The following is a 21059-nucleotide window of genomic DNA, read 5'->3' on the forward strand; positions in this document are numbered from 1 at the left end:
CACTCCGTCCTATCCTCGTTCCTCTCACATTTTGCCTACCTCATCATCATCTGAGCCAAGTTTAAATTATATTCTTTGTCTTCATTTTCATAGTTCGTAATAAATTACTTAATATACTTTAATTTTTATTATTATTATTATTATAGTCATTAATTTGTCAAAAAAATTATAAAAAAATAAATTTTAAAATTATTTGATTGTGTAGTTTAAGTTAATTTTATTATAAAGTACTTTTTTTTTTTTGTGGAGTTTATACTAATGTATTTCACATTGATTTTTATTAAAAACATTTGTCAAAAATTTAAAAAGAACATTAAATTTTCATAAAAATCAAAATTTAATAACTACTTTGACAAAAATTAAAATTTAGTAATCAATTTATTATAAAAAAACAAAATTTAGTGATTGATAATATAATATACCCACTTATCAAACTTCAATATGTGATTTTTTTACACATAAATAAATGTGTTGTGGGCATAGCCTGCTAGGAGAGCTCTTTCGAAATAGGCAGTGCATTGCATGACGACCTCATCTAACTTAAACGTCAAAAGGCCTAAGTAGGAGAAATCTCTGTGTGCCTCTAATTGGTTTTTGTCTTATATACCTGCTCGTGAGGTAGAGGATCTCTCATTGTCTCTTAGAAACCCTAGTTCCTCTAGCTCCACAACTCTCTCAACTAGGGGATCAAGCCTTTTTCGAGCTAGTGGACTGAGTCCACCTTACACGACTTTCACTATAAAAAAATTAATTAGTTGCAGTGGTTTTAAAAATCACCGCAAAACATGGTGTTTTGCGGCAGTTTCAAAATCGTCGCAAAATTCAGTAAAACATTTAATTTTGCGGCAGTTTTCAAAAAACTATCGCTAAATTTAAAAATAATTAAAATTTTTAATTTAATTTCACGACGATTTTTGAGAAACCACTGTTAAATTCAAAAAATTAAATAATTTAAAATTAAAAATAAAATAATATTTACGACGATTTTCAAAAATCACTGTAAAATTCATTAACAAATTAAATTTAGCGACGGTTCTCGAAAACGTCGGCTAAATTAAAAAAAATAATTTAAAATTAAAATTAAATTAACATTTGCGGCATTTTTCAAAAATTGCTGCAAAATTCATTAAAAATTAAATTTAGCAACGGTTTTCAAAAATTGTCGCTAAATTCAAAAAAAAATTAAATAATTCAAAATTAAAATTAAATTAACATTTGCGACGATATTCAAAAATCACCGCAAAATTCATTAAAAAATTAAATTTAGCGGCGATTTTTGAAAAATCGTCCCTAAATTCAAAAAATTAAATAATTTAAAATTAAAATTAAATTAACATTTGTTGCGGTTTGTATAAACCGCTGCAAAATTCATTAAAAAAATTAAATTTTACTTAAGAAAATAATTAAAAATTAAATTAATAAAAATAAATATAAAATCTTAAAAATAAATTTAAAATTGCATTTAAATTAATAGCAAAATTCATTAAAAATTTAATTTAAAAAAATAAAAATAAATTTAACAAAATTTCAATAATTTTTAAAAAATATATAAAATCTTCTTTTTTATTTTTAATCAATTAATTTATTTAATTTAACTCAATTAATTTATTTTTAATTTATTCTATTATTCTTTTAAAAAAATAATCAATTAATAAATGTTTTTAATATATATTAAAAAATATAAAATATAATTCTAAAAATTAGTTGTTAGATTAGTATATAATATATATATATATATGTGCATATATGTTAAGGGATGCTTCGTAGATCAAGCGGTTCGCGTGCGCGCGCACACTTGAGATCCTGGGTTCGAAACTTGGGGAGGGGAAGGCGCTGGGATTTAATTTCTAGCACCGCCGCTAAAATTGAAATTTTAATTTTTTTATTAATTTTCGCAGCGATTTTGAAACCGCCTCTAAAATTAAAAATTTAATTTTTTTTATTAATTTTTGTGGCGATTTTGAAACCGCCACTAAAATTAAAATTTTAATTTTTTAAAATTTTTTGCTGCTATTTCAAAACCGCCACTAAATATTATAGAAACCACCGCTAAATCACTTATTTTGCAGCGATTTTTTAAACAACCGCAAAAAATATAATTAGCGGCGATTATTCTAGCAGTTGCTGAAAATCGCCGCTAAACGCTCCGCGATGGCTGACTCAGTGACGGTTTTCAAAACCGCGGCTAAATTACTTAGCGGCGGTTAAAAACAACCGCCGCTAAATGTCGATTTTTTTGTAGTCTTTTTTTCTCTTAAGTCTTATGGTCAGGGCAGAGAGGCCAAAGGACACCTCGGGTTTTTTCAGATGCTCGTTGAGTTTCCTCACAACAAACAAATTTTAATTGTCCTATACTAGCAACAACAATTTGGTATTGTCTGTGAGAACGTACAAAAAGTCAAAGACAAGGTCCCTTCAAAACACTTCAAAACTTTTCTGTCTATTGTCAAATTCACAGCCCTAACAATTGGAACCACTCCTGATATGGGTAAGGTCTCAAGCCTAACATTTGGGGAGAAAAAGGCAGCCATGCATATACCTTCTCTAAAAGACTCCCTAACTTTCGAATGAAGAAAATGCCCCATAACTCCTTCTTGATTGCCCCCCTCCTCATGTTCCACGAGCCAACTTGAGGGCTACTAGAGGACACATCATGGAACATCAAGATCTCTTAGAATGGGAGACAAGCGCAAATGTGACCTTATATTACCCTACTAAGTTTCTGACCCTTCTTTCCATGTTCAATTTTTCCCATTGCAAAGGCATTTGCCATAGTCATCTAGCTATGTGTTCCATACCCATCGTTCCTCGAGACTACCCTTATTAGAGTTATGTCCCACAAGCCAATTATATTTTATGTAATTGATCATATTTTTCATTGGGATTCTTTATCTTCAATCAATTGTTATTGCAAGACATTATGTTTTATTTATCATTGATGTGTGTCATTATTATTTATTGCGATCTATACTTGACAAAGTCCATAGATCAAATAGGCTCATGGAATATGGTCATGCATGGAGATGACAATCGTGAAACATATTTCTTATAAGCCTTAATCTTAAATGTTCCTAGTCATAGAGTTATTAGGAATAGACACTAATAACTCGGATAGTCTAGCACATATGATGCATGCTCAATCAGGAGAATGTCTTGTTTCTTGAACATTAGTGTGAGGACACTAGTGCATAATATGGGTGCTTATTATAAAAATAAACACACTGAACTAACCCGCTATAGAATTCCTAATGGTTATTATTTAATGTCGAATTGGAATTCTTATGTTGCAATTGTGCAAATTGATCCTTAGACTTAAGACATCATGGTAGTCTTATATTTGATTGGTTACGCCTTGGTGCTTTTTGGATTCTAATTTAGTCATTGACAAACTGTCACTAGGCGTGGCTTTGTCACATATGAAGGCTTGCGAATGTTGAAATAAGATTCATCACTTATCGTCAAGATGAGAAGATGTCCTATGTATTCTGATGATTTCATGACTGTAGAAATCCTTAGCCAATGTGAATGGATATATAGTTATTGAATGACTAGGGTTTCGTCATAAAACCATGTCCTAAATTCAATCAGGACATAGATCGATGAAATGATTTTACTGCACGGTAATTGCAATTGAAAAGGTCCGCGTTTATTTCATCATTGACTAGGTATTCATGACTTGTTGCTAGACGTTAACCATGATATGTAGGGGTTTAGAATTAATTTGATTAATTCTAAAACTATTAATTAAAGAGTTTAATTAATAAGCACATGAGATGTGTTTAATTAGTTTAATAAGTTGAGCCCTAATATAGCCCAAAAGAACTAGCCCCTACATCTAGTCTAATGGTGGACCTAAGGGGTCACACATTTAAATCGAGTCCATTCCACAATTAAAAAAGAAGAGAGCCGACTCAATGTGATTAGGGGGCTGGACCTAAAATGTTTAGGGTTTTCTATGGCGTGATTAGAGTTCTTGAACTCTATATGTTTAGATAAGGGCTGCCACGTAATTTTAATAGGTTTAGAATACCGAAAAATAGATTTTATAGCAATTTCAGGTACCGAATCAACTACAGGGAATGCCTCGAAGTGAAATTGTCTAAGGAAAAGTATATAGTCTCGACGAGCGTATCGATTTGGGATTTACGGAGTCGAAAGAAATCAGATCAGGAACAATTTTTGGTACAGCTAAAATACAGCTGCTATTTAGACTGTAAAACCGAATCGTTGTAAGAGGCTCCCAAAAAATCAACGATACCCCAGGGGGGCCCTGGTTTTGCATAACGAACAACCCTTCAATGGTTTCAAGAGGAAACAACAGCCCGGTAAGGACACTGGGGCGAAATCGTCTTTTTTAACTAGGCTTCAAGTTATTAATTTTATGTTTTCGATATCGTAATGTCAATTAAATCAGTGTTTGAGGATATTATTATAATTAGATAATTATTTTAATAAATTTAAAATAAAATTTGGGGTTAATGCATAATTTTTATATATATTAAATGTAATATACAATATATAGTATATATAAATATACAAATATGCGTGTGCGCGTGTGTGCAAAGGCCAGCTTCTGTGGCCGAGATTTTGGCTGCAATTGGAGAGATTTGGCAGCCATCCTCTGCAAAATTTTCATGGCCGAGCGAGATTCACGCAAATTGGAAGTAAATGGCAGCAAGATTTGAGGCGAGATTTGTGGGTTCTTTCAGATATGCGTGGCAAGCAAGCAAGCATGCAACAGTGTGTGTATATATATATATATATATTGGAGAGCAAGCCGTGGCTGCCTATAAATAGGCAAGAAGATCGATCGATTGAGGAGCACCAAGCAAGGAAGATCGAGAGAGAGCGAGAGCTGCAGCCAAATGGTGGCTGAAGGAAGCAACAGCAAGTAGCCATGGCCACGAACAGCAAGTTGCGCCCATGGCAACTCAGTTGAAAGCGAGCAACAGGGGCGGCACGACGGGCCAGCAAGGTGTGTGGTGGCTGGCAGAAGCGGGGGAGACCGGCCGAAGTGGCCGAAGGAGGCCAAGCCAGCCGCACGGCAGCGGCAGCCATGGCAGCCGCTACAAGCAGCAGCGACAGGGGCGGCGCGCGGGCGCTGCAGCGGGCGGAGGAGGCTGCGGCGGCCGGCGGCGAAGGCGGACGAAGGCGCTAGTAGTGGTGGCGGCCGTGGGAAAGAGATGAAGCAGGGGTGGATCGCGCGCAGGCAGGAAGGAGAAGAAGAAGAAGAAGAAAAATAGAAGAAAAAGAAAGAAAGAAAAGAAGGAAGAAGAAAGGGAGTTGCAGGAGCAGGGAAGGCGGGAAGAAGAAGAAGGAGGAGGAGGAAGAAGAAGAAGAAGAAGAAGAGAGAAAAAAAAAAGGAAGAAAAGAAAAGAAAATAAGAAAAATTAAGGAAAAATCCTAGGAAATTCCCGAAAAGTAGGAAATTATATTTCAGTAATATCCCGGAGATTTTGGCAAGAAAAACGGCCCGAGCACACGTTTCAGGAATATGGCACGCATACCGAGGAAATCAGAGATGCTAAGTTAAGGTGAGTAAAATTTTCTAGAAAATTTCAAAAATTCCAGAATATTATTTTATGAATTTTCGTAGTGAAATATTTGAGAAAATATTTTTAGAAATATTTAATTTTGAATTATTGAGGGAAAATGGGAAGAAATAGAGAGAAAATTATAGAAAATGCCAGAAATTATGAAAAAAAATATTTTAAAGTTTATTTAAATAATTATGGTGATTATGATGATTTGAGGCTTGAATTGAAGTGGCTCGCACAAATTTTGAGGTTGGCACGCAAATCGAGGCAAGGCACGGATATCGAGGTAGCCCGATAAGCTCTAGAAGGTAAGTGGTACTTTCTCAAAAAAAAAATTATCATATTGACATGCCCTGATATGTATCCATCACGTAGATTGCATACATGACTATGAAATTCATAAATACACGTTAATATCATTGATCACACGCATATGAGGTCGTAGGGAGTACGAACTGGCACCGCTGCCTTACCAAGGGTGCACCCATACACCCCGGCTTCGAAAGAGGTGGCCGCTAAAATGGTAGGTAGCATGAGGGGTGCAGTTGACACCTACGATGAAAGACATTGCATACACTCATGACATAGCATTATGTACCCTTATTTAGATGGTTCATCATCTAACTTGGGTTCGCCCCTGGAACATTCAACGTTCCAGTCCGGACTTGCAAAGATGATTCCGAGATTGGTGATGTGTAGTGACGCGAGACGTCAAGAAGCGAGTAAATGTACCATGTTATGTTGAAATATGAGTAATTTAAGAATTATGTACATTGTATTTATTGTCAGACGCTTATGAATTAACTTTGTAATGAATGTCATGTCCAGTTATTATTATATGCATTACCATGAGCAGGTTCGATTCAGCTTCCACTTAGTAATTATTTTCTAGTGTAGATATCTCGCACTAGATAAGGTCTTAGGGAATTTCGGGATAATGTAATGATAAAAAAAAAAAAAAATAGACCAAATTTCCTAAGGCATAACATGCCCTGAAGAAGTGGGCTGTTACATCACACACTTAAATCGAGTCCATTCCACAATTAAAAAAAGAATAGAGCCGGCTCAATGTGATTAGGGGGCTGGACCTAAAATGTTTAGGGTTTTCTATGGCGTGATTAGGGTTCTTGAACTCTATTTATATGCTACTTAAAAAGCTGAAAACGGTGGTAGAAAATTCGTCACTCTCTAAGGCATATAGGGTTGCTAGCACGACTAAGGACGTTGTGGAAGGGTCAATCGTGTGGACCGACTTGGAGGAGACCACACTTGCATCTCTACGGATCGTAATTAGACGGAATCAAAGGTTACACAGTCGCGGTTTCTAACAACCCTTACAGACCACACGCAAAAAAAAAAAAAAAAAAAAAGAATGAAAAGATGGTGGAGAAGACTAAGAAGGCCTCTACACCCCTCAGATCGCCAAGAAGGGGGTTGTTTATTTTCAACTATCCCACAGAAGCCCCAATTGTTAGTGTAAGTGCTCTAGACCCAATCAGATTAGGCATGTTATATACTGACAATTGCAATCATATTTATTATTAAATAATAAATTATTCAATTTCACAAGAAGTCGTTCTATTAGTTTCTTGTTATTATTGTAATGATCGGATGAAACTAGATATGAGTCCATATGATGTATACTGTAATTAATCTATAAAGAAGTGAGATGATGCATCACAATTTCTAGATATTATTAAATGTCCCAAGTCATAGCAATGTCAATAATGGACATTGACAATTGCAGTAAGATTTATGTGTGCTATATTTTTGCTATCAATTAGCATTAGGGGTCTCACAACCATAGGCATGGGGATGCCTAGACAAATACATAGGTGACCAATGTTGGAGAACGTGTCACTAAACAAGATTCGTCATGAAAATCCATTTTGGTTATATGTTAATGGAATTCCTATACGAGATGAGTGTAACTAATCCTTGAACCTAAGGTTGTCACAATCATCTCATAAGAAAACTGATATATTTTGACATCATTTCGATGGGCCTAGACAAAGGCTACATATGGGCGATCGTTAGGCATATCGTGAGGCTTATAGAGATGGGTGCATAACCAAGATGGGTCTCGTCTATCCCTTAATAGAGGATGATGTATCTAAGGCGCCTTCGGTAAATATTCATTTTAAATCCATGGCCATGATGAAAAAGATCAATGAGGAGTTATTTATTCACTTTTTATTAAGTGAGGATATTCGGAAGGACCAAAGAAAACTCATGTGATAGTAATCAAGCAACACATCACTAGACTTCAGATCACAGAAGATACATTGACGAGAGGATCGAATTACATGATAACCATACTCATGAAAGATTATTTGCGAATTATGAATCCTTTTAAATAATTAGGTAGGCATGACCCCTTGTTAGAGGTCAATCTTGTCTTAAGTGTTCATATCGACACATTGTTTCAAGAGTTGAAAATTTTCCATTCACTCTCTCCCGTTTCTTTTTCACATCGATTTGAAACGGGAGGTTCTTTCCATCCTTACACATGCCACAAAAAGGAGAAGGAGTTAGCACTCTCATTTCGCTCTCATCGCTAAAGGACACGTGTTGCATATCACGACTTAGAGGTTGGATATTTGGATGGCTCAAATCTGCAAACGACTTGAAAATCTAAATGTTAAATTTATTTTATTATGTATGTGATTGTTTTGATTTCGACGTTGGTCCAATCGGGAGGATCAGGGTAAGGTTCAAAATTTTTGAACTACCCTACTTGGCCCCGTAACGATCTTACTTTACTTTCACCTACTCCTGGTGGTCTCCAGCAGCCATTTCTCCTGAGTTGCGAAGGAGATGGTGCACTAGCATCCCATAAGTTTCTGCACCTTCCACAAAGGAAATATATCTACCATCATAAGGACCTATCCAACATTCTATCTGCCTTATCTAATTAGTAAAGGATAAGTAAAAAATGCATGTCGAACGCAACTCCCTGAGAGAGTGTATCTCCTAAAGCACCTAGGCAGTCCACTCTTTTGGAAGCACTCTAAGAAATTTTCTCTTTCTTTTAAGTAGTTTATGTATACACCAAAGTTTCCACACTAGCTCACCTTGAAAACTAGATACACACCTAGATTACAATTGGTTCTAGGTAACCGCTACACCAAAGTTTTCTTCCTAACTTATCTTGGAAACTAGATTCACCTAGATTTTAATGGTTCTAGAAAACCTATACAATTCACAATAGTAATTTAAATGTTACAAATAATTTTTCCACACTTAGACACAAATAAGAAATTAAGAACAAATTATACAAGGCAATAATATTTAAATAAATAAATAAATTTGTAACCTCAAATGGAGAAGTTCGGATTTATCGTAGAAGAGTTGAAGAACTTTTCTCCTATTGCCTTGTGGCTCTTCGGTGGATGTGTAATAATATTTCGAGAGTCTCGAATTGCTTGGATGCTTTGTTTGAGAGCGTTTGAGAGCTTTCGAATGCTTTGAATATGCAATAGAAGTACTTGAATGCTCAAAAAATGAGTTTGGGGGGGGGTATTTATAAGTATTTTAGCCACTAAAAAAATGGTTAATATGAAGTTTGAAATTCAAAAAATATTTAAACTTTCTCAAATAATAAGAAAACATGTCTCACCTTTAATTCAAAATAAATTTACTTTTTGCATGAGAAATCAAAATTTGAAAATTCAAATATAATTTTTTGAGACATAAATGATTAAAACAAGAAAACATGTCTAAAAGTAATTTCCTTTAATTAAAAATAAATTTTCTTTTTGTATGAGTAAGAGAAAACATGTCTAAAAATAATTTTCATTTAATTCAAAATTTTAAATTTTAAATATAAGCTTTTGAGACATAAATGATTAAAACAAGAAAATATGTCTAAAAACAATTCTCTTTTAATTCAAAATAAATCTACTTTTTGCATGAGTAAGAGAAAACATTTATATCATAAAAATATTTTTGTAAATAATCAAAACTTAATTAATATGAGCAAGTTGGCTCAACATTCTCCCCCTTTTTGATGATGACAAAAAAATATGATTTATAAGGTGATTAATGTGATAAAATATTTTTGAACTCCCCCTTAATTTTATACTATGAGCTCTCCCTTTAAAAAATACTAATAGTATAAAAATGTTTTGGATATAGCTTAATAGATAAAATAATTTTTAAGAGTTTTAAAAATCAAACATGATTACCAAATCTGATTGCCTTGATTGCACCTGCTTAATGTCCTATCTTAGATGTACTATTTCCTCACATAAACGAAAAAATATCATAATACATTTTTCTCTCCCATACAAAAATAATATACAATTCACAATCTCATAACATCTCACTTTTCTCCCCCTTTTTGTCATAATCAAAAAGACATTGTTAGTGAAGAGAATACAGATTTAAAGAATATAGTCCATGAGAGACATTTACCAAGCATAATCCACATAAACAATATGATGAATAATGAACAAAGAGTATGAAAAATATAGATGCAATGTTAAGTACCAAAAACAGTACGTCATACCCATCATGGAATTTCGCGCTAACCATTCCAACTATAAATCTAAGATTACACAACATAGAATATATTTACAAAGAAAACAATTATAGAATAGTCAAGGGGTACAGTAGCATTATAGAATCTACAAAGTAGTAATCTAAGTCTCCACGTTGATAGCTTTGGATTTCTCCAATGCTCAGTGCTGATGATGGTTGTCGAACATGACAGATCCAAGTTCATCGATATCATATGGGAATGGGTACTGGATGCTGCTAGTTTCGACTGGGTAAGGTTGCGAACTAGACTCTTGGAAATAAGGAAACGACACATTTTCTTCTTAGATGATTGGGTTTTCAAAATTTCAAATAGGGTTTAGATCATCTACGAGGAAAGATCCATTATCATAATATGGGTTTGAATTAATTTCTAGGTGAAACCAATTTTAAACATTGAGAGGATTTACATACAAGTTTGTAAATAGTAATTCCTCCAATAAAGATAAATGAAATTGAAGATCAACAATCTGCTGTTGGAGGGAAAAAATGTAAGAAACACAGTTGTAAATAAGATCTTGAAGCCTAGCTTGACCTTCATACAAGAGTGTAGCGATAGCCCCATAACGATCACTTACCGGAAGCTGGGCCAGGAGCTTGGAAGCATTACTGGCACCAAAAACCTTGTGGATAGCTACAAAATCAATAGGTCCTTCTTCATGACAGAAGTAAGGGGCAAATACACATAATTGGATACATTTTCTTCTCAAGAATTTGTATGCACTGCACGGAGAACTGGGTCCTGACATGATTTTCTAGTTTTTTTTATTATTATTATTTTTTTATTTAATATTTTTTTTTATGTTTGGTTGGTGAGCAAGTCGCGGATGAACTACTGTGGGCGACTGGGTTGATTTGGGCGAATCTGAGTAGATCTGGCTAGATGAATAGACAAACAAACAAACGGATCGACAGACGAACAGATAGACAAACAGAGGAACAAGCGGACGAACAAGTAGAAGAACAGATGGACGAATGGCTGGAGGCGATGAAAGGCTAAAATGGCAGTTGAAAGGTTGACCACTGTTACCTAGACCCGTGCCGCCAACGCTCAGATTTACACCTCACTCATTCAGATCTGACCCTTGTCGTTCATATAAACATCTCATTCAACCAGATCTGACACTATTGTTCAGATTGTATATCTGAGTAACCACGAAAGAAGTTGAAAAATCGCTCTAGGTGAATCAAACCTGCCTCGAAAAACTAGATAGGCGCTAATTTAAACTAACTTTGAATACTAGAATGAAACTTTTGAGAGATCTACTGAATATAAGACTTGAAACAATAGCTACTAAAGGGTAAACTACTTGTTTTTCTTTCCCCGTGAGAATAGCATGATGAGCCCAAGTTACAGTAGCTTTGGATGAAGGGGGAAGATCATTGAGGGAAAGCAAACAAATGTTCGATCAGGATACTGAGAAAGTAAACAGACAAACAAGAGGCGTTGAAAATAAGAACTCACCGTGGAACTGGTTGGCAGGACGACAGAGAAGCGTTAAAAATACGGTGAACCACTGAGCTCGAAGAGGGAGATCGAAGATGGAACGGCGTGGGAAGAATAGAGGTGATAACGACGGCGACAACCAACGAAGACAATGCTGGCAATGAGAGAGGGAACGAAAGAGTGAGAGAGAGAGATGGGGGTATTCGGGTGAGAGGAGGAAGAGCATGAGAGAGAAAACTGAGAGGTGATCGAGTGAGAAGAGAAAGAGAGAGAGAAAGACAAGGGTTCGACCTTATCCGGGTCGACCTTTTTTTTTTAAATTTAATTTAATTTAATTTAATTTATTATTATTATTTTTTTTTAAAACAAAAACCAAATTTGTACAAGAAATTTTCTCACTTCAATATTCTAAGCTACCCAAAGGGATTTATTATCCCTAATTCTCTTCTAATTTATTCTTGAAAATTCATTATGTTCCAAATATAGAAAAATCTTTTGATTTTGGAATTAATTTTCAATCTTCATTTTTCTTGCACAACATTGATCCAAAATTCATCTTCTAAGGCTTAATCCATGCAAGTTGGCTCAATCATTACATATGAAGGCCGCATTATAAAATATATAGTCCTTACACCTTGAATTGGTTCTCCAATTATTTTGATTCATATGATGATTACAAATTTGTTTCTTAGGAAGCTCATCTAAATCTCCTTAAATGGATCTATTGTTACCTCATCTTCATCTTCATTATTTCTTTTTGGCTCAAATTATTTATTAAATTTAATATAAATAGATTCTTCCAAAGAGTTTGTCCTAAGATTATAAATTTTATAAGTCTTACTTGTATTTGAATATCAAAGAAAGATTCCTTTGTCACTTTTAATCTCAAATATTTATACATTGTCCTTTGTATTCAAGATAAAATATTTATATCCAAAGGCTCTAAGATAGAATACGTTAGGCTTTTTGTCATAGTATAATTCAAATGGTGTTTTTCTTGATGACTTGCCTTAAAATAAATCTATTTAAAGTGTAATGAGCGATATTAATCGTTTCGGCCCAAAAATAGGTAGACAATCTATTTTTCAAAAGCATAGTTCTAACCATTTCTTAAAGAGACAATTTTATCATTTAGCTCTCTTTGAACTATTTTAGCTTTCTTCACAAAGTTTTGAAAAACTTCATCCTTTGAAGTAAAAACATAACCCAAGCATCACAAAAAATTTCTTCACTGATTTTCATTTTAAGAAGCCCGACAACTAAATCAAAATTTTCTTGATTAGATTTGGATTTGCATGACCTATTATGTCTTGTATGCCATAAAAATAATATTCTAATTCTTTACTATTAGACATTATGTCCAAAAGGTGACAAACCTTCCTTCTTTGGAAATGAAATCTATATATCTCTTCCACTAGTCATGTGCTATGAGCATCCACTATCTATATACCATTTTGCTTCACATTGTGGTCCTCACGCACGTCTACATATTTGATAAGATCATATTTTAGGTTTGGGTACCCATCTATAGACGGGTCCCTTGAATCTTTCTTCATTGGGATCAAATAATTTAATTATTCTTGATGTATGTGGATAAGGAGCAACATTTAAAATTTTATGATCTAACTCATTCATTTTTTGTACTACCCCTTTGGATATCCACATTTGTACTATGTTATTTTTCTTAGGTTGAGGACTTCATCTAGGTTGTTTCCATTTTTTCTTAGGTGTTTTGTACCTTGGTTTGGGTTTTTAATTTTTCTTTCAAATTAATGTGGCTTAACTTTTCTCTATTGCATTCTTTTCCACTAATATTTTATTATTTTGAGTTTTTAATATTTTATTTTCTTCTTGAAGATTAGTTAACTAATCTTTTAATTTATCTTCATTTTCTTTCTTGAGTTCTTGTGATTTTTCTTTTAATTTCTTTATTTCACTCTTTAATTTCTCGATTTCTTCTTTGTGGGATTTCTTAGAAGTTTTTAATTCTTTCTAAGTGGATAGAAATTTTATATATAGTTCTTCGTATGCTTTTTGTAATTCTTCTAGCTCCATGTTATCTCCTCTTCTTCACCTTTTTCCATAGACATAAAGCATTTCTCCTCATTTACTTTTAGGCCCGAGGTTTTCTTATCTTTCTTGCCCTTTATGTCTTCATTCATTTTTTTAAACATTTTAAAAATATTTGAGACTTTTTCGAACCATCCATTCAAAATACTAATTCACTACAAAAAAAAAGGGTTTTTTGCGACAATTTTTCTGCGACAATTTTGAAAACCGTCGCAAAGCATGGTATTTGTGGTCGTTTTCCAACCGCCGCAAAATATGTTTTTTACGGTGATTTATCCAATATTTTGCGACGGTTTCAAAAAATCCCCGCAAAATTAATTAATTAAAATTATAAAATTAAATTTTGTGGCTGTTTTAAAAAATTGCTGCTAAACTCACTAATAAAAAAATAAAAAATTAAATTTAGCGACGATTTTGGCGAAACCACCGCCAAATTCATTAATAAAAAAATTAAATTTAGCGGCGGTTTTGGCGAAACCGCCACCAAATTCTTTAATAAAAAATTCAAAAAAAATAAATTTAACGACGGTTTTGTCGAAATCGCCGCAAAAATCAATAATAAAAAAAATCAAAAAAATTAAATTTAGCGGTGGTTTTGTCGAAACTGCCGCAAAATTCAATAATAAAAAAATCAAAAATTAAATTTCGCGGCGGTTTTAAAAAATCGCTGCAAAATTCAGTAATAAAAAAATTAATAATTTAAAAATTAAATTAAATTAAATTTTACAAAATAATCTAATTTTTTTATTTTTTAATCAATTAATTTATTTAATTTCATTCAATTAAATTAAATAATTTATTTATTTTAAATTTATCAATTAATTGGTTTAAAACATTTTATGTTCAATTAATTAAGTTAATATGTTAACTCTTTTTTAGGTGTTTTGAGAGTTCAATTAATTAATTTAATTTAATTCAATTCAATTAAAAATAAAATTATTTTTTTATTTTATTTAATTTGGGGCCAAGTGTAATTTCAAAAACTTGAGTTTGTGGGTGCAAAGTGAATTTTGAAGAATAGTGGTTCGATTACTTTATAATTAATATGCGCTAGTTTATTACAAAGTGGGGTTTGCAGATCAGCTGGCTTCGCGCAAGTACGCGCGTATGGGTGGTCAGGGGATGGAAACTTGGGATCACATTTGCTGGGCAGGCGCGTGCATGGTGCGAGGGTTCGCGGCAGTGGGCCCGCAAGGGTGGGGCCTGGTGCATGCTTGCTTTTGACTAGCATGTGGTAAATAGCGGCGGTTTCAAAACTGCCACAAAAAAATTAAAAAAAATCACTGTTAAATTATTTTTGATAATTAAATTTAATATCAAATTAAATAATTTAATATTAAATTCAATTAAATTTAGCGGTGGTTTTAAAACCGCCTCTAAATTTAAAAAATTGCCGCCAATTGCAGCGATTTTCAAGCTACCGCTAAAAATATCACTTAGCGGCAGTTATACCAGTAGTTGATAAAAACCGTCGCTAAATGCTGCGCGACGGTTGTATCAGCGACGATATTCAAAACCGCGCTAAATGCTAGAAAAATTGCTGCTAAAAATCAATCTTTTTGTAGTAATTGTCTCACTAATCAATAATTTACATATTTGATATTGAGATATAAGAAAACTCATCTTAAAATTATTAATTAGTTCTTTCATGAATTATCTCTAATTCTTTCCATAATTCATGAGATGTAGAGCATGACGATAATTTTTCACACTCACTATACATTAAAGAACTAAGAATTAAATACCTTGCCCTAAGGTCCATTTCTATTTTTCTTAGCTCTTCCTTTAACCATTCTTCCTCATATTGAGAGAATATATCAAATTCATCCCTAACAAGTCTCCATAAAAGATAGCTTATGGAAATGATATAGGATTCCATCCTAATCTTCCAAAAAGTATAATTCTTTCTAATAAGCATTAGAGGATCAGAAGGGATTGAGACATTACCTAGAGATTGACTAAAATAAGAGGCCATTATAAGATCTTATCCTAAAATTTGAAATTTGAAACACAAATATTTTAGGACCTGCTTTGATACCAATTGTTCGTCCCTTAGGGTATAGCTACTCAAGAGCGGGTGTGAATTGAGTGATTAATTTTTTTTCCCTTTTAATAAATATTCTTGATTAATGATTTTATTGAAAAATATATATTTGATAAATGTAATAAATTATATTTGAAATTAGTAATTAATGAAAGCCACAAAATATAACAAGAATAAATAATATGAGGCACAACACAATTTATAGTGATTCGGAGTTTTCACATGCACCTAATCCACTCTCCCAAGGTCTCAACCACCCTTGGAGTTGCACTAAATCAAAATCACCAAGGTTTCTACACTAGCTCACCTTGAAAACTAGATACACACCTAGATTACAATGGATTCTAGGCAACCACTACACCAAGATTTCCTTTCTAGCTTATCTTGAAAACTAAATTCACTTAGATTTTAATGGTTCTAGAAAACCCATATAATCAACAACAGTAATTTAAATGTTACAAATAATTTTTTCACATTTGGAAACAAATAAGCAATTAAGAACAAATTATACAGGCAATAATATTTAAATAAATAAATAAATTTGTAACCTCAAATGGAGAAGTTCAGATTTGTCATAGAAGATTTGAAGAACTTTTCTCCTCTTGCCTTGTGGCTCTTCGGTGGATGTGCAATAATATTTCGAAAGCCTCAAATTGTTTGGATGGTTTGCTTGAGTGCATTTGAGAGCTTTCGAGTACTTTGGATATGTAATGAAAGTACTTGGATGCTCAAAAAATGAGTTAGGGGGGATATTTATAAGCATTTTAGCCACTAAAGGAAGGGTTAATATGAAGTTTAAAATTCAAAAAATGTTTAGCCTTTCTTAAACAATAAGAAAACATGTCTCACCTTTAATTCAAAATAAATTTACTTTTTGCATAAAAAGTCAAGATTTGAAAATTCAAATATAAGCTTTTGAGACATAAATGTTTAAACAAGAAAATATGTTTAAAAGCAATCTCTTTTAATTCAAAATAAATTTACTTTTTGTATGAATAAAAGAAAACATGTCTAAAAATAATTCTCATTTCATTCAAAATTGAAAATTCAAATATAAGCTTTTGAGACTAAATGATTAAAATAAGAAAACATGTCTAAAAACAATTCTGTTTTAATTTAAATAAATCTACTTTTTGCATGAGTAAGAGAAAATATTTATATTTAAAAAAAAACATTTATATCATAAAAATATTTTGTTAATCATCAAAACTTAATTAATATAAGTAAGTTGGCTCAACAATATAATATTACTTATTATTTAAATGGTCATATTTTCATTCATAGCTCTCCATTTATATAAAAATGAGTCTCTAGATATTCTAATGATTTTTATTCTTAATTTGTTAAGAATATGTGACAAAGATCTATAACGCATGATTTCTTAAAGATATTCCTAGTCCTAAGATTTCTCTAAAGGGGACAAAAATTAATCAATTACGGACTAGCACATGGGCTACTACCTTTGATTAGTATAAGATGGAGATCATAGATATATGGGTAGGTGTTAGTTGAACATCTACTAAATGTGACACCTGTAAGAGATCACATGGCTAAAAATATTAATGATATGTTACTGACTTTCGATTGTGTATCTGGTCCTTTGACCAGAAGTGACAAAATTGTTTTGTACTATGTTAGGGATTTACTGTTGAACTTAACCATCCAGAGTGAGAGAGGGAAAGCTTTCTATGTGGTCTCTATTCAATAGTGTATGGAGGCAGATGCTTGCTAATGGGATCCATTGTCCTCCAACATAGGGTGAACATCCTATACTATCTCGATTGGTTGGTGATTGTAGAAATCCTTGGACAAGGTACACACAATCGAAAATGAGACTTCATTGTCGAAAGGAGTTTCAGTATGTCATCTCAATCACCCAGATTGGATCTTGTATAGTTACCGAGTCCTATGAATTTAGTCAATCTATGGCTCTCACTTGGTTGAAATGTTAGTTAGTGGGAGGATTACAGTGCATAGTAATTGAGAGTCCAAATAGGTTTACAAGAAGTTCTAACTTCATTACCATTAGGATGGTCTTAAGTCCTGGCTAAATGATACTCAAAATATTTCAGGATGTCTTTGGGAGATGGAAAGATCCTCTCAGTAGATTGAAGTGTTCAATTAGCATCAAAGAGTTGAAGTGTCTTGATTGCTATGTGACTGTTGTTGAGTTTGTTGTTAAGAATGTTTTGATGATGATTACTTTATGGTAAAACTTTAATGTTCTCATATTGTTATACCCTCATATTGCTTAAGGATATATTAAGATTATCTTGATAGAATACATGTTGAGGTTGATTTGAGAATATATAAACTCAAGTAATCTTGATATGTTTATCTATTAATATGTATTAACATGTTTTTTTATGTATTAACATGTTAAATCTATGCTTTGTCTAGCAGTATGCTCTATCTATTGTTATGCTTCTCTTTAGGGTCATTCTAAAAGTAGTGTATGAGTGTTATATAAAGTTCATGATATTTCAAGTATATAAGGTGTGAGGCAGCTTTACTCTAAGCTTAAAAGCAACTTGTTTCATTTTTGTATTCATGATGTCTGTTGTGAGACATCAAGTTCTGACGTAAATGATCATACACTCAAAGTATTTGTTCTTGAGTCTTGATCCATAGAGACTAATTTGTCTATGTGATACTAAGTATCAAATTTCTAAGGTTCTCAATATTCTGAAAATTTTCAAAAAGAACACTTGAAGAACTTGTCACTTGGATGTTTGTTGCTTGAAAAGCAAAATCACTCAAATATCTCTCTAAGTATCCAATTGTAACACGCCACCTACTCAGGGCGTGTTATGTCTTAGGAAATTTTGGAACTTATTTTTTTTTTTTATGCCAAATTACATTATTCTCGAAATTCCCTTAGACCTATTTAGTGCCCGATGAAGTAATTTGTACACTAGATATAAATAAAATCTTATAAAGCAGAAGCTAAAATCGAACCTGTTCATAGCATTTCATACATAGATAACCGAACATAGTACTTGTTACAAAGTTCTCAAGATACATAAACTTCCAAAGATAATTTAAAACGTACATTCTTGCTATACATAATACTTGAAATATTCATGCTACAACATAACATGGTACACTTGCTCATTCCTCGACAACTCGTGTCATTACACATCTTCGACTTCCGTACCATCACTACAAGTCCCAACTGGAACGTTGAATATTCCAGGTGCAAAACCCGAATTAGATGATGAACCATCTAAGTAAGGGTACAAAATGTTTTAACATATGTGTATGCAATGTCTTACTCATCGTAGGTGTCAACTGCACCCTTCACGCTACCTACCATTTTTACGGCCACCTCTTTCGAAGCCGGGGTGTATAGGGGCACCATTGGTACAGTAGCGGTGCTAGTTCGTACTCCTTACGGCCACGATGCATGTGATCAATGATATCAACGTGTACATATACATTTCATAGCATGTCATGTGTGCAGTTTACGTGATGGATACATATCAGAGCATGCCAATATGATGAAAGTATTCCCGAAGATCTGGTTTAAACGTAAACATTTATAATCGTACTAAACTTGTAACAGTACACTTATGCTTCCCAACTAAGCTGTCTCGATAAGTGTGACGATCTCGATAAACGTGTCAAATGAGCTATTTCCCAATCCTTGTGCCTTAAGGATTCCTAACATATTAAATTTATTTCAAAATATCAATTTACTATTTTTCTCATAATTTCCACAATTTCTCCTTATTTTCTAAGTCTTATTTCCTCAAAATTCATGATAAATATATAAACCCTCATTTAACCCAATTTTTCTTCACTAATATTCTTAAAATAACATTTCTAACCTTCTGGAATTTTCTTGTAATTTTTCAGATTAAATTCCTATTTTTTCCTTATTTCCATAATAACAAAATCACTTAAATAAATAATTAATTTAGCATTTTCCAAAAAACAATTCCCAAAATAAGGCATAAACGAAATTCTAGATTTTCTGGAATTTTTTTCAAAATTTTTGCAATCTTCTCCTATTTTATTTTATTTTTTCTTCTTTTCTTTTCTTTTTCACCTGGTGCGCGCATGCAGGCCACGCGTAGCCTCCTCACACTCTGGCGCGTGTGGTCAAGCGCCCGAGCTTGGCTCGTCTTCTTCGGCGGCCACTTCACCGCCGGCAAGCCTGCCGCACCACGAAGCTTTGAAACGAGCTTCTACCCCCCCTAAACCCGACCCCCTGATCTCGAAAATGGCTTCAGAATTAAAAAAGAAATAACTAAAAATATCTCGTTTAGGCGTTCGAAGGCGCGACTCCGGTGGTGGCGCGATTTTTCAGCGAGGCTACGTTTCCTTGCTTCTACTGCTCCATTAGCCACCAAATGCTCTAGAAATCTTGCTCACGATGCAAGGATTAAAACCCCACTCACCAATCTCTCAAACACTACCCCAAACACCCGATCTTTGAAGTAAAATTTCGGATGAAAAGCCTTGCTTGAACTCGGCTATTTATAGCCCAAAACTGACGTGACTTGTCCCATCAAGGGCGGCCATGCGTCCTGAAGGCCACTCCGATGACCATTGAGGCATTAATGCCCCCCCTCACCTCTGATTGCTTGTTGCAGGCGTGAGCAGAGCATGGCCATCACGCCTGCTTCGATTTTTTGATTTTCTGATTTTTTTTTTATATAATATAATATACATATATACATACATATGAATTTATCATATATAATATACTTATATACATACAACAGTATAAAAATCCCAATTTTAATACATAATACTTATATAATTTCTGGTATTTTTTAACTATGATTAAACTATATACTTTATACAATTTAATTACAACATAAGTAAATTTATACATACCTAACCCTATTAAATTTACTAATAACACTAAAATTCTAATAATTTCTCTAGGGTCTAAAATACCAAAATTATGATTATTATTCACGATGTCTTAGGGTATTACACCAATATTAGATAAATTTATACATACCTAACCCTATTACTTTAGAGCACATAGAATAGAAATAAAATGTATGTTCTATTTTACTCGAATATTAGATAAGTTATTTGATTAATGTGTGCTTTTGATTAGGTAGACATGAATAAAAAATCATGTTACTATGTTTGCTGCATTTTAATGTTATATACTTTGATTTGATGTATGAGCTAACTAAAATGTTTTTTATTTGAATCTAGAAAATGAAATCTTCTAGTTGAGTAACATATATTATGCTCGAACGTATTTGTAATCTTCCATATTTTTTGTCTCAATCAAGTAGCAAGTAAGCTACTTGACTTATGTGTGTTTCATCTATGAATGTGAATGAATAGTTACTTGGGTAATTGTATTTCTATGGAAAATGTCATGTTGTGTGCTTAGTAGAATAATCTTCCTTTGATCAAGAACTTCCTTTTAGTTAAGTAGCAAGTATTGTAC

This window comes from Diospyros lotus, chromosome 5 (assembly GCF_014633365.1).
Source record: "Diospyros lotus cultivar Yz01 chromosome 5, ASM1463336v1, whole genome shotgun sequence".
NCBI lineage: Eukaryota > Viridiplantae > Streptophyta > Magnoliopsida > Ericales > Ebenaceae > Diospyros > Diospyros lotus.